The following is a 14,973-nucleotide window of genomic DNA, read 5'->3' as shown; positions in this document are numbered from 1 at the left end:
TATCTATCATCTATCTATCTTCCTCTGTTTCTGACTCATGGCTATAGATCAGATGAAAGTTTTCAGCTATGGTCCAGTGCCATGCATGTATGCTTGTTGCCATGCTTTATGACACTTACTGTTTACACAACTAATTAAATTATGCTTTTTCTAAGAGGAATAGAATAGTAACAAAGATATTACTTTATATTGTTAAAGTAATTTTTATTCTATTCTCCTGATGTACTTGTCATCTCAGAGACTTACTGATGTAAAAAAATATCACTCTGTCTAGTTTTCTTTGAACTCTGCATGGCTGGTTGTTCTGGCTCAAACTCCTCTTTCACCTTGACTGTTTCAGCCTGGCTTCTTTGTGCTTCAGATTGAATTGTTCTGCCTTTGCCTCACACTAACTCTGGCAATCTGATCTAACGCTGATTTAATGTTCTGGTTCCTTTTCACTCTCTGGCTCATGCTGTCCTCACCTGCAACCTGTCTCTGTAGCATTTTCCCCATAAATCTGCCTCCCAACTCCATGAACTGAATTGGTTATCAATTGAAAGGCCACAACCTACCTCCACTGCACTGCTTCTCAACTCACACCTAGCTGAGTGACAAACTGCCCCAAACTGGAATGACTGAACTGATTCTGTACTCAGCTGGACTCAGTGGAATTCAATGACCTCTCTCCCTGCACTACTCTTAATTAGATTCTTTTTCCTGTGCTGTTGTCAGGAGAGGTTGGCATATCCTATTCTCTAACTCATTCTGTCAAGATTTCCTCTGACTTGTCTGCTCCTCAATTAGAAATCACTATCCAATATGGCTGCTTTCTGCTACCAACTAAGTTTACCTACATTGTTTGGGATTAATGGTGTATACTAAGACCTTGTCTTTATTCCAGCCATAGCAGCCATGGTTGCTGTATTAAAACTCCTCTATACTCTATTAATGCTATTAATGTGAGACATAGCTCACAAAAGGGAAAATCATTGTTGAGTCCAACAGACATTATTTTTTTCCTCTGAGGAGGAGATAAGTAGCTTCACACCAGTTAAATTGTAAAATGTAAAATTACATATTAGATAGATTGAGAAAACTTCTAGCTTGTTCCACTTTTGAGTAGGTATTAATAAACATCTGCTTACTGTAAGATGAGCTACACCCATAGTCCTATTTCCAACAACTTTACTCACCAGTTATGAAACCAAACACCAAACTAGGTATATACAATATAATAATGACAGGAAAAAACTCTATTCCAAACAGCAGCAGTGGGCATGCCCACAAAGGACTAGCTAGACTTGAATCTCATTATAATAAATTATCAGATTCAATGAAATAAAAAAAAATTAATGAAAGTTGGTGTTGCTATTTTCTGCTTTTGGCTGCTGAACTGCATTCATCAACTTCCACTTCTTGACTTAAACAAGATCAACTTAAACATCCACCTCCAACTCCAGAGTATTACCTCAAAGTATAACCCAAAGTAAACCCTTTTCTCCTTCTGGTTACATAGTATCTAAATAGCAATGATAAAAAAATATCTAAAAATATATTGGCACCCAGAATGTGATAAACTTCTCATCAGAATTTTTTATTTATTTGTGAGACTCTCTAAGAGTTTGAATTCGGGCCCATAGAAGAAGTGAATGCTCCAACTAGTTTAGAATTTTTTTAAAAATAGAAGAAAGAATACCAAGACATGTAAGAACAATGGAAGATGAGTCAGTTTATGATTTATAGGACTCAAGGGGAAAATTCTATCAGGAGCAGAACTAAGAGCCGTAAGTGATATTTTAACAAAGAATATGTTTGTATTTTACTAGTGACATGAAAACTTCATTGAGAATGAATTTAAAGGCAATGAGTTAATATGTTTGGCAGAGGGAATCTCAAGACAGAATTGCATTCAGGCTGTGGCATGGCAAATGTTAACTGCTGCCATTTGGTCTATACTAAGACAGCAAGGAGAGGCAGAAAGATTAAAACTCTGCAGTTTGGTGAGGAAAACAGTGTGGACAAGTTTAAATTTACACTCAAGGCAGACTTAAAATTATTTTTAACAATGAAAGAACACAGCACAGTTAATGAAAAAATAAAACCTGATATTTTGTACACAGACAACAGGAAAGATATGCTAGGGGTGAGCGGCCATGAATAAAAGGATATGCACTACTGTGATATATTTCCTTGTCCTTAAGAGCAGCTACCTAATAAAGTATTTCCCGAGATTTGGGAGGCAGCAATTGGTGCAAATACGGTCTGAAGCTGTCAGGCTTCATGCCAAACTAACAACAGAACTTTTGTTACTCTGATGATACTTGTTTCAAAGATATGAAATGTGAAATGAATAATAGATTCTTTCACTATAGTGTTACAGAGCTACTGAGGCCAGACTATAAGACAAATTAGAATCCCTGCTAAGAGAACACAAGAAGCTGCTGATTGTAACTATAGACCAAGAATTTTGGAGATTCTAAGATCATAAAATGTATGAAGAGGTAGCCTACAAGCATGGAGTGGACCAGATTCATGAGAAAAACTATGTGTGTTTCAGACAGCAGAGTTTTAGAGTAGTCCTAACCAAGCTCCAATGGTTCTGTCATGAGTTCTACTGTGTCAAGTCTCCTATGAATCAAGGAATAAATAAAGAGAAAATAGCCATACCAGCTGAAAAATGCCCTTGAATGTACAGCAACCTGACAACATCTCTCTTTGCTTAGTAGGCCTTCCCAGAGTCTTTAAAACAAGGCCAAAGTGGACTTAATACATGAGTAAAGAGAACTGTCTGTGATTTAATCTCTGTCCAAAGCTTTATTGTGAGATTTTGTTATATCTTCCAAGGTACTTTCCCTTTTTCTGCCTCTGGGCCCTCTTTGGAATACTTCCTTGAGGTTTTTAAATAACCAATGAAATTATAAATCACTATTTATGAAATACAAAGCAACAAAAATCATATTTAAAAACCCTGTTTTCAGTTCTAATTCCTTAGTTCCTTGGCACATGAGTTTGCCTGAATCTCTTCACATAGTTAAAATTATTTGCCTGAAGAAGTCTTGTCCAATCTCTGATTATAATCACAGAACAATTTCTGAATATTATATTGTTGATGAGAGAGAGAGAGAGAGAGAGAGAGAGAGAGAGAGAGCAAGAAAATATTAAAATAAGCACTGCGATTTCATAGTCACAGTGGCAATGTATTAGCCTCAAATATCTAAAGAAGTTAGGATTATGCTAGTTCATATTTCATAACTGCATAAAGGGATAAAGGCAAATCAGATCCATGTTTCTAATAAACACCAACTTAATTTATTAAAATAAAACATTAATTAATGTATACAAGATGGAATTATCTGCTTAACAGGATTATATGCTATAAAATACCAATTGAAAAACTGTTTCAGATACTATACAAGAAACAGCTGCATAATACAAATATCTATACAAATCATCCAATTTTCCATCAAAAATGTAAGTCTTTGTTATTTGTTTACATTTAAATTCTGTAACCTCACTGTTCAACAAGAAACTTAAATAGTGCATTATTATACCATAAATATATATGTGTATATGCATATGTAATATAATATATATGTAATATATGTAATATATTATAATATATGTAACATAATATAATATGTATATATGTATAAATATATATGTTTTTTCTAAAAGTTAGAACTCAATGATTAGCAATACTGATATGTGCAATAAATAGGTGAAGCAGTTCATTTATTTGTATACACTACATATATAATATTTTGTATTAGAATTCTTATCAGTAAAACTAAATATCTATTTTGACATTGCTCTATAATAGTTATGATATCTCCTTTACAAGGATATCATATTTATCTAATAAATTGTTCTTCCTTCAATAAAGCAACAATCTTGCTGATAATGACATATCATTTGACAAACATACGTTAATAACCGGTCTAACAGATCAAATAACTTTCAATCTATACTTTTCCCACATAGCAAGGGTTATAATGTGAAATTAATGTTATCAACAGAAAGGAAACTCAAAGAATTTCATCCAATTTATTCTGGATTTTTCTTTTCTTTCTACAATTTGGTTGGTTTAATTTCTAAGTTTCTTCATCGTTTAGGCTTTGCTGAATCTTGTCCAATTTATAGCTGTACTTAAGATTAAATCTCTGTTTCTTTTTATTACACCTTAATAAATGTGAATTAGAATAAAATACTTAAATATAGCCTAGGTATTCCTTCCTTTGCATTGCTTTTTGTAGTAACATTTTAGAAAAAATGTAGAGGGATTAAATGGGCATAAGAGAAGAAATTATCTAAATTTTGGTAGACAGCCAGTGAGCCTATTGCTGACTAACTTTTTATTTGGACAAAAATAAAATCTGTTGATAGCATTAGCAGTAAGAAATGAAATAGAAATTTATTTTGTCACGGCAAGCCTTGTATTTGATTGTGAATGCTTATTTGAATACATGTACAGGCTACCCACCCCACCTCTGCAACCAGCATGAGAGTTAACAAGAAATGTAAGAAAATTATTTTAAGCAAATTATCCCTTAGCAACTAACAGAGGACAATGGAACTAAACACTCTCAACTAAAGGCTCATATTTATATAAGTTGTGTTGGAGGAAAGAGGTAATCCAGACTCAAACTGAACTCATTATAACTTTCACCTATGATGTATAATATTCTGGCCAAGCAGTTTTATTCAGGACCCATATGGACAGTTCTAAAAGATAGGCTGTGTACTCTGAATTTGATATGATCTAAAATTGTTTACAGGAAGAAAGCCATAATGGCATACAGTGATCTAGCAATTCATTGAGAAAAGTGGATACTCTTATATCAAGTTCTTAGAGGAGTCTTAGCTGAAAAGAAACACATCCTTCATGTCCATGTGGTTATTTCAAAAAATCCTTTAAATCAAACAACAGGAAGAAATAAAAATTTAAAAGGAAAAAAATCGGGAAACGTAGACTACATAATTGGTTTTTGTTTGAATTGTATAATTATACAGATTTTATACAATGAATTGTATAAATGTAATTACAAACTATATGTCTATGTCTATGTACTAAAACTCAAAATGAACTCCATATTAATTCCTCATTGTTAGGCTTATGGTAGTGTATTTAGCTAGTTTGTTTTCAAGGTAAGTTTTTTTAACATTTATTTGAAACTTTCTCTTGAGAATATTTTTTGATTATTATTGCATAAATTTTGTCAGAGACAACTTCAATATGAAACCCTTTCATGTGTATGTGTGTGTGTGTGTGTGTGTGTGCATGTGTGTGTGTGTGCATGTGTGTGTGTGTGCATGTGGGTGGATGTGTGTGTATGTGTTTACTAGTATTTACTAGTATTTAAAAGCATTTAGTGGAAAATTGGAGAAACCTTGGATAAAGTTGATTAGAAGAATCTCTGTAAGTATTCTTGTCCATTAGTTGGTGTAGTCTAAAAATATATCATATCTCATGCAGAGTTATTTGGGGAGTATTATTGATAATATTAGTATTTCATTCATAAAAATCACATTGAGACTAAATAAATCATAAATACATAAGAGCAGTGTCATGTGCCAAAGGTAACACCAGAGACAAGCAGTAACTTCTTTGTTGACATTTGTTAACACTGGATTCTAGAGCTGAATTGCTTCTGATCTACTTCCCCTCACTCAATACTATCAATAGTTTATTTGTAAGATTAGAAAACAGTTATTGAAAATATATTAGCCACAACTAACTCAGTTTTTTGTCCTGAACTAGTTTCAGAAGCGACTCTTGTTTTCTTCAAATTATAAATTATTAAGAAATTACAACAGTTTGGTGATTGATTTTCATAATTCTGAAAATAAAATGCTCGTAGGGAATTTGGCTAATAAAATAAAGTAGAATAAAATAAAAAGGATATTGCACTTCCATTTAAAATTTATGTAGATTATATCTAAATATAAAACAATAATTAAATATTTAACAAAGTATATAACCACACATAGATGTATCATATCATACACACCTGTGTGCAATGATGTCTATTCCAATCTGATAAACTCAGACTTACTTAAGATTACTTTTAAAATAATGTTTCTTCATTTTTCACATCTGAACAAATTCAAAGGTAGGTTAAATGGAAGTGAAATTCTTGCTCCAGGACTTGAGTATTCACCCACTCTTAAGTTAAAAAAAAAAGAAAAGCCAACTCACTTTTCTTTATATAAGGTACAGTTTCTCTTTGTAACCATCACATCTACTGACCCATCTGACTTAGCCTTTGAGCTCCATTGACAAAAGCACCCAGGCCCAGATTGAATGAAGCAAAAACAAAACAAATAGAGAAATAAACAAAAAACAACCACAGAGCCAAGCAACAATGAGTTTCCAGTTGCAGAAAGCTATTCAGCAAGTTCCACATTCACTTCATCTCTTCTGCCATGAGACTCCTCATAACCTTACTTCTTAGTTTTCACCTCATTGCTGCTATTATGCAAGCATCTTTCAGCCTTCTCCTAGACTCCAGCGCTGTCCTCCCATGACACTCCAGCTGCAACAGAACTAAGTCTGGTGGATACCTTCCCATAACACCTCAGCTTCATTGGAAGAAAGGATGATGGGTACCCTCCTGTAACATTCCAGCTACAGCAGAAGGAAGTCTTGTAAGTAACATTCCATAACACCCCAGGAGACACAGAAGGAAGCTTGGTAGGTACCTTGAATAACACTCCAGCTACAATAGAAGGAAGCCTGGTGGGTGTCATTGTTCCTTCTGGACTATTCTCACCTTCATTACTCCTAAAGGCAACATCATCTTTACCCGACATCCTGCTAGAGTGCCCAGCTATTACATGAGTTCTGGTAGACACACATCATCCTGCTGCTTACTTCTTGGTTTCCTAGCCTCAGAAATACCAAATGCCCTGCTCTCATCCTTCCTACAACACTCTGGTGGAGACAGGAAGACTTGCAAGTACCTACTGCTGCCTTATAGTGACTTTGGCTATGATATAGAAATGATAACACCCCCTCAGGAACTGATTACAGTCCCCTTCAGGAATCCATAAATCTCATCCTATTTCCCTTTGTGATCCTGCTCTCAGGGTACAAGGCCAAAAATCCCTATTCCTATTTCCACCCATTTTTACCCCTTGAAATTCCATGTCTATTTAACAAAAGACCTTAATGAACTACCAGGCACTAAGCAAGGCCAGATAAGCAGCTGTTGCTTCTCCTCCTCCTCCTCCTCCTCCTCCTCCTCCTCCTCCTCCTCCTCCTCCTTCTCTGCATTGTCTTCCTCCACCCATGCCCTATCCCCTTTGACTCAGATAGGGTGCCCCTCTTGTTGTCCCCTATCCTGGTACATTAAGTCTCTGCAAGATTAGGTGCATCCTCTCCCACTGAGGCCAGACAAGGCAGTCCACTACTACATACGTGCCCCGGAGCCTCAGACCAGCCTGTGTATGCTTTTTGGTTGGTGACTTAGTCTCTGGAGCACCCTGGGGTCGAGTTTAGTTAACACTTTTGGTCTTCTTGTAGGGTTGCTATTCCCTTTAGGGCCTTTATCCTCCCCATGACTATTCCATAGGGGTCTCTGACCTCCCTCCAATGTTTGGCTGTGGGTATCTGCATCTCTTTCAGTCAGTTACTGTATATAGTCTCTTAGAGAACAGCTATGCTAGAATCCTGTATGCAAGTAAAACACAACATCACTAATAGTGTCAGGTTTTGGTGCCTCATCATGGGATGGTCAGCTATTCTTTCAGTCTCTTCTCCATCTTTGTCCCTGCATTTCTTTTAGACAAGACCAATTATGGGTAGAAAGAATTTTAGGTGGGTTGTTGTCCCCATACCTCTACCAGGGGTCATGCCTATCTATTGGAAGTAGTCTCTTCAGGATCCATATCCCCACTGTTGATCCTTTTGTCTAAGGTCACCCACATTGAGTCCTGGGAGCCATCCGAGGTCTCTGGGACTTCCTAGAGATTTCTCCCCATCCCCTACCCCTGGAAGCTGCATATTTTTGTTCTGGGTCTTGTTCCTGTCTCTCCTCATACCATGTTCCTGTTGAACTATTCTCTGCCCCCTCCCCTCTCTCACCTAGGTCCCTCCATCCCTCTGCCTTCCATCACTATTTTGTTTCTCCAAGTGGGATTCAAGCATCCTCACTTGGGACCTACATCTTGTTTAACTTCTATAATCCTGGGAAATATCATAAGAATTCTGTTCTGTATATTTTGGCTAATATCCACTTATTAGTAAGTACATACCATGCATGTCATTTTGAGTCTGAGTTACCTCACTCAGGATGATATTTTCTAGTTCCATCTACTTGCTGGCAAAACTCATGATGTCCTTGTTTTTTATAGCTGAATAATTTCTTAACACCTGCTTTATTAGTCCCTCTGGAGCAAACTTTCAACTTTCAAATGACTCCTGTAATTGGGAAAGAATAGGGTTACCCTATACCAATGTTAGATGAAAAGCCACACACATACACACACACACACACAAACACACCCACAAACACACCACACACACACACACACACACATATATATGTGTATATATATATATGTATATATATATATATATATATATATATATATATATATATATGTAGAGAGAGAGAGAGAGAGAGAGAGAGAGAGAGAGAGAGAGAGAGAGAAGGAAGGAAGGAGGGGTATACCTATCATTCCAGCCTGGAAAAAAAATACTCATAAATGCTACTAATCTGTTTTAGATGTGCTAGAATGAGATTAAAGGTAAACTTCTTATGATTCTTATGAGCTATTTGTTAGTCTGGACACAGAGGACCCTAAATCCTAGGTATTTTCATTCCCTTTGGGTATTTACTAAAATTAGTTAAGATCCTACTGCTAAAGTATCCATCTACTTTTATTGGTAGATGTGCCAATTAAATCTGAAACTGTGCTGGAGGCTTCCTCACTGCTTGCTAGATTTCATAGAATATTCAGATTGCTTGGGAAGAAAGGTGTCAATGTTCTCACCTAGCTGTGAAACCTAGAAACTGTAATACCCATATGCCAGCAACACGTGCCTACATGTATAGTAGTGATGCAACTGTCTGTTTTCTCCTGTTCTGCAGGAGACAAATCTTTCCTGGAAATAGAACCTAGTCATGATGAATAGGCCTTAGGCCTTATGATTGTTGTTTAGTCACATTGCCACAATGTCAAACTCCCTTCTAAATATCTATGCTTATATTTACAGACACATTTTATTTATAGCTTTGGTCAGAGTAGTACTATGTGGAAGGAGTTGGAAGGAATACCAAGATGTATTGATGCTTAGAATAAGTGACAGTTTGTGTGCTGAGCCATATGCAGGACATTGAAGTATCTCTATTAAGCCTCAGCAAAAAAAATTCTGACACAGGAGTTATTATTAATATAATATTAAGATAGAGGATGAGGTCTATGAAGAACTGTCTTCTGGGCATGATTGAAAAGTACAGTAATTACCTTATAGGAGCTGTGTGTATCTTCAATACACATTCTAAGAGTCAGTCACAGACCAGGCTTCATGGATCCTCACCATTCCTTGCTGTACTGTTGGTTACTGAAAGATCCTGGGATTTCATAGATTTTGTCTTTAGTTACAGATGGTCCTGCCATAATCTGTTGGATAACTTCAAACCCTTGTAAGCTTGAAGGCAGGAGCTTAAAATGAGTTAGACTTCAAAGAGACCTGGCAGTGGCAGCAATCAATATAGTCTAGTGACATTCTTATATTTATCAAGAACATAATTTATAAAGCTATAAAAATATCAACGACAAAACAGCATGCTATTTGTCTTTTCTTGATTGTTTTCTTTCCTTGTTTTCTATAAACTTTTTATTGTTTCTAAAATCTTTCAAAACTATGGCAATCATTCAAATGTACCTAGATTATCATGATAGTGATAAGAGCACTTATTTCCAAATCTTTTTATTGTAATCTGTGTATTTTGTGCACGTATATATTTTCTTGAGACTCCATATTTAGAGTTAGTAATAATTAAAATTTCTGTGCTTGTATAAAAGATCACAGCATATTCTAACAGTTTCTTCTGCATCACCCAGTATCGTATTAGAGTACACACATACCACATGGAAGTTAATAGTTAATATTGAAAATAACTTTGTTTGAACAAACAACTGACATAAAACTTGCTCCTCTCATTTTCTAAATTCCAGAATTTGTAATAGAAGCATGAACATAGTTTTGACAAAAATTCTGGCATAAGATTTTATAATATGAAAGTCATGAAGTAAAAGTATGTTTTTTTATATATATTATGAATTTGTTTGTTCACATTATAAAGAGTTTTGCTCTTCCATAGCTTTGCCAAAGGTAGGGAATATTTATTTATATTCTGTAGATGTTTCTGTCATGACTGGTAAAAATATTTGTTGTCATCCAATACAAACTTTGTCTCCCAAATTTCTTTATGAATGCCAAGTAAACTACCCACTTAATTATCAGTTATAAACATAATATTTAAAATTTCACTTATAGGTTACAGGTTTAAAAAAATCCATATTATAACCATCTCTCAAAGCTTTAATTATCAGAATGCCAAGTCATCAAGTCAACAAACATGCAAATGAATTGAACAGGTGTTTTCCAAATAAAGAAAAAAATTGCCACTAAATACATATTAGTTATGAGTGGAATTAAAAATTAAAATTACATTAAGGTGTATATCGCAATTCTCAGAATGAACAACAAAGCAAGATATAATGATATCCAGGATCCAGGGAAAATAAATGACTATATCCTGCTGATTTGAAAAAAATGTAATTAATATGTCTACCATGGAATTCAGAAGAGAGGATCCTCCAAACTTTAAAACTTGAATATTTGAATACAACTCTAAAACTTGCCATTCTATCTTTGTTGGGGTTTTAGCAAAGAAAAACTAGGACCATGGCAACACTAATAAAAGAGAACAGTGATTGGGACTGTCTTGCAGTTCAGAGGTTAAGTCCATTATTGTCATTGTGGCAAGAAGCATTTGTGGCTTGCTGGCAGGTGTAGTGCTAGACAGTGAGTTGAGAGTTCTAAAACTGTATCTATAGGGAACAGCAAGAGATCTGGAGCCACCAGGCCTGGATTGAACTTCTGAAACCTCAGAGCTTAATCCCTGACAACAGACTTCTCCCAGCAAGTCACACTATCTCAAACAAGGTCATACCTCCTAATAGTGTTACACATTATGAATCTATGGGGAAGATTTTCATTCAGACCAATACATACCTCTAAACAATCATAATTTTAAGTGAAATAATCCAATCTCAAAAGCAAATCCAATAGGATATTTTTAAATTGTATTTGGTATTTACAAGACAATTGTAGCAATTGTATTTAAAGAGATTTAAATTAGGAATTCAGAAGGAAGAAAGAAGCAAGAAATAGTGAAATTTAGCAGAGGACTTTGTGAAGTCATAACGTTAATTTCATGAAATCTGCTTCCTTTCACTAATCATAATAATGTCAGGAATGTTTGTGATTGCTACATATTCTGAAAAATTAACCACATTTTACTGCTCCAATATTAAGGTATTTACATGTATAAATTAATATGCTGTATTTATTTTTAAAATATGTATTTTGACAATGTCTTCCTAGCATCAAATTTTGTTTATAAACCTAATAAAATTAATATAAATACAATAAATAGGTGCTGTTTGAAACTATACTTTAGATGTGTGAGATAGACTAAAGTTATTGAAAGGTTAGATGGTGGAAAGCTTTTAATTAAAATAAAATATAATATTTTTCATACTGATTTCCAGGGATATTTTGCTGTCTACATCTAATAATATTTAAAACTTTTCTATTAATTCAGTATAACGATGCCAATTCTTACATGACAGAGTATGAATAAAATCATAGAAATTATTTCCCACTGATAGCATGGCTCCTACATCATTTCTGCTAAATTAAAGAAAGCTTGAAGATAGAATGCTTCTATCTATAGAAGTGATTCTATCACAGATGCATTTTTACTTCCTTTTTCCATTAAAATAATTATAGTTACTTATACTTAATACAGTGTCACTATTGAAATTGTATTTATTGTGGCTATGTAATCATATACATATATTATGAATATTTGATGCTCAATATCAATGATTGACAAAGGTCTTAAAATCAGGTCCTAAAAGTTAAAATTTACTGAGGGTTGACGTGATGGCTCAGTGATTAAGAACACTGGTTGCTCTTCTAGAAGACCTGGGTTCAATTCCCAGCAACCATTTGGTTCCTTGTAACTGTTTGTAATTCCAGTTCCTGGGTCTTATACCCTAAAACAACTGTGGGCAAAAATACTAATGTACATAAAATAAATTCATTGTAAGAATAAGTTAAAAATCTCAATTTGATTTCTTAAGTTACTCATTATGTTGTGTATTTCATATTTGTATAGTGATCAAATAAGTAGCAACTTTAACAACAAAATTATATTAATGCTTCTAACTAACTTTTTCATTATAATTAAAAATGTCATTTTTCTATAATTGTGAATATGTAATAAACTATTCTTTCTGTTCAGAGGTAAATGCATTTTATTACTGGTATTATTTTTGACATATATTTGCACTTGCTTTTTCAGCTTATGTTAATTTTACACATTAATGGGTTTCATTATGATGTTTTTGTGCATATTTGTATGTCTTTTATTCACATTTACCTTGCTCATCTTTGTTGTCCCCCTCCACTCATGCGAATCGCTTACTCTTGCCCAGCAATCTCCATTCTATCTTCATTACCTTCATGTCTGTTTACTTTCCCTCATTCATCCTCTCTGATAGCCAGTGAGTCTTATCTTAAATAACAGGGACAAGAATAAGAGTTTGCTTACTGGATCGTATCTACCATATCAGTAGCTAAAGCAATGAAGAAAATATTCCCTCACCCCCCCAAACTTGTCTACATCCAAATCTTCCAAGACATAGTTCTCTTCCTCTTAAATGACAAAGTATTGACATACTCAAATTTAAGGAGGACCAGTGTATGGTCATAGTTAGTCTGATTTAACATACTCATAAACCATCTCCTATCTGGGTGCCTATTCTATATTACATCCTTGTCTTTCCTCATTCTCTTCTGTGGTAGTCCATGTGTCTTAAAAGGGCTGATATAGATGTCTCTTTTATGACTAAATATCAACAGACTACTTGTGATTCTGAATTCACCATTGAACACTGGAAAAAAATGTCAGAACTATTCTATTACCATAAGCAAAATTAATTTTATGGTAATTGGGTAGGTACAGAATCTCCATTTAACAAAACAATAATAACTCCCAATGATCACCTCAATTGTGGATTTTGGATGTAGCAGAAGGAAGTGCAAAGTCTGGTTAGGTGGTTAAGTTAGAGACTGAATGTGGCATAAGACGGACTAGTGGGTTGGCTGGAAAAAGGAAACTAGATATTGGTTGAAATGTAAACAGGAGTACACTGATAGCACCAGAGAACTAGATATAGAACCCACGTTAGATCTAGACATTTCAGGAAGGTTTGTTAAAAGGAGGATCAAGCACATCCACTGGGGTAGACGTGGAGAAGTACCATGTGATCTCTGTGCTCTATTATTTAATAAAACTCAATGAATTTTTAGAGTTCACCCAGAAGTACCTGCTATATGAAGGCAACTGTGGTGGTTTGATTCAAAATGGTTCCCCATAGACTGAAATATTTGAGTGCTTGGCGCATAGGGAGTGGCACTACTTAGAGAATTGGCATTGCTGGAGTGGGTGTGAACATGATGGAGAAAGTATGTCATTCTGGGTATGGGCTTTGAGGTCTGAGATGCTCAAGCTATGTCCAGTGTGGCATTCACTTCTAGAATCCTCAGCTCTTTCTCCAGAACCATGTTTTCCTGTATACTACCATGTTTCCTGCCATGATGGTAATGGACTAAACTCTGAAACTGTTAACCAGCCACATTTAAATGTTTCCTTTGATATGAGATGTGATGAAGTTTATTCATAACAACAGAAAATCTAAGAGAATATTCTTTCATGGCTTGAAGAAAATTCCAGGATAAAATAACAAGCCATACTGAAGAGAGAACACTAAATTAATTTTGATCAGTAAATTTGTGAATGGTAGAATATTATTTTTCTGAAATACATATAAACTTATTAATGTTTATAAAATTTCATTTAATATACAACACACATTTAGTTCTGCTTAATATTATTTTCATCCCAAAATATTTGACAGATTTGAAAAAGATATGATCTGTGATTTATAATCAAATATTTTGGTGAAATAAAATCAGCAAAAATCAAAGTTACAACTAAATTAAAAATATTTTAGGGTAGGTTTCAATTAGTTAAAAAGAACTGTTCTTTACTGACAAGATAGATAGCCTGTGGCTAATCTGAAATTCATGACATATTAAAATAACATATGAAGAGCCCTTTCAAATTTTGATAACTCATTATCACATGCCAACTCTTTTAGAAAAAGAAGAATGTAAATGTAATAAAGGGTGATAAAAGGTATTTTAAAAGAATGAAGTGCATTTTAATTAGAGTAAATGTAAGAATAACATCAAATATAACCTTATGATTTCTGCTACAAAGAAAGTGTAGAGTTCTAAAATTAAAGTTCAGTTAATTAAGTTAATAAAGTGAAAACTTTAGAGAATACAGGAAATATTAGCAAAGATAACAAAAATATAGTGTGAAATGATAACTCTTACAAGTAAAATGAAGTCTTATGATGTAAAATAACTACAGATAACTGGTACTTTAGTGATTTTTATTTATAGCTCTCAGATCATGGTGTTTAAATGTCTGTGTATATCTAATTTATTGAGATAAACAGAAATTCAAGTAACTGCATTCATTCTTATTACTCTCTTCTCATAAATTTGGGCTTTCTGTCTCCTGAAAAAAAAGGAATAAATTATTAAAGATAAAATTGCCATTCACCATTTGGTTTAAAATTTTATGAGTACTTGTCAAATACTGTGTTTCATTTTATTTA

Source organism: Grammomys surdaster, unplaced genomic scaffold (assembly GCF_004785775.1).
Source record: "Grammomys surdaster isolate TR1022 unplaced genomic scaffold, NIH_TR_1.0 171, whole genome shotgun sequence".
NCBI classification, from domain to species: Eukaryota; Metazoa; Chordata; class Mammalia; order Rodentia; family Muridae; genus Grammomys; species Grammomys surdaster.
Note: the sequence above shows the minus strand (reverse complement) of the source record.